Source organism: Mobula birostris, chromosome 28 (genome assembly GCF_030028105.1).
Source record: "Mobula birostris isolate sMobBir1 chromosome 28, sMobBir1.hap1, whole genome shotgun sequence".
NCBI classification, from domain to species: Eukaryota; Metazoa; Chordata; class Chondrichthyes; order Myliobatiformes; family Myliobatidae; genus Mobula; species Mobula birostris.
Genome location: NC_092397.1, coordinates 35,756,640 through 35,757,944, shown reverse-complemented (window position 1 = coordinate 35,757,944; position 1,305 = coordinate 35,756,640). Strand labels below are relative to the sequence as shown.

Sequence of the window (1,305 nt, the reverse complement as noted above, 5' to 3'; positions counted from 1 at the left end):
AGCATCGGATCCCACCCAGGTTTTACAACAGGCTTCACCACAGACCTTTTCCAGTCTCCTGGGAGCATTCTTTGCTTCCAGACCTTCTTATAAAACTCAAGCAACTTCTTTTAGACTGCCTCAGGCAGATACTGGAGTACAGTATATGATAGCTTCCCATATCCTGCCCTGGGCTGTAGTTCTTGCCCCATTGATGGCAAATTTCAATTCAGCCAACGTAAATTCATCATCCATGGCAATCTCAAATGCCTCTTGTTTCTCACAAATCTCCCCACTGTCCACCAAGAGACTCTCTCTTCTCTTAAAACACTCATCCCCTATATTGTCTAGACTATGTGTGTTTGCAAACGTGTTTCTCAAACACTTTGCCTTTTCGTTGTCCTCTGCATCAAATTTCCATTCTCCACTAATACTGGAATCTAGTTATAACCTCTGATGCCATTCATCTTCCTCAGCATTCTCCACACCACCATCAGAGGATCATGGGATGGGAGGCCTCGGGAGAAAGAAAGGGGGAGGGGGAATCCCAGAGGATAGGCAAGGAGTATAGTGAGAGGGACAGAGGGAGAAAAAGGGAGAGAGAAAGATATATATAATAATAATAATCAATAAATAACGGCTGGCGTGGTCCCATGATGTCTTATATCCCTTTTGCCAATCAACTATCCAGCTCTTGGCTCCATCCCACCCCCTCCTGCTTTCTCCTATAATTTTGGGTCTCTCCCTCCTCTTCCCACTTTCAAATCTCTTACTATCTCTTCTTTCAGTTAGTCCTGACGAACGGTCTCGGCCCGAAACATCGACAGTACCTCTTCCTATAGATGCTGCCTGGCCTTCTGCGTTCACCGGCAACTTATTATGTGGGTTGTAAAACTCTGGTCTGTTGGGGATGGCGACATTAATTTACCGGAATAAGACCTGCAGCAGAGTGAGGAATGATCCGACAGAAAGCAGCTCGGGGACTGGTCAAGTCGCATGGAACAATAGAAGATGCCTCACTACTCAGATGCTTTGTAACGTCATTGAGCGATGGTGGTATAGTGGTGAGCATAGCTGCCTTCCAAGCAGTTGACCCGGGTTCAATTCCCGTCCATCGCAGGGTGTACAGTTTTAGACTACATAACATATAAACCTCTGACATAGACACGATCTACGCAGAACTCCATTGACCTAGTAATCGACTCACGCTAATTCAGGCTGTGAGTGTAAATTGATTCATTAATTATCATTAATTACTTAATTAATTAATTAATTAATTATTCATTAATTACCCCCTCCCCTTTCTAGATCTTTCTGTCTCTGTCT

At 44.3% G+C, this 1,305-nt stretch overlaps 1 non-coding gene across 1 annotated transcript; it reads left to right on the top strand.

The window, feature by feature from the left end:
* The first annotated feature begins 1,026 nt into the window (after positions 1-1,026).
* Positions 1,027-1,098, top strand: trnag-ucc (transfer RNA glycine (anticodon UCC)). Its single transcript has one exon. It is a non-coding gene; the product is annotated as a tRNA-Gly (tRNA).
* Positions 1,099-1,305: the final 207 nt, after the last annotated feature.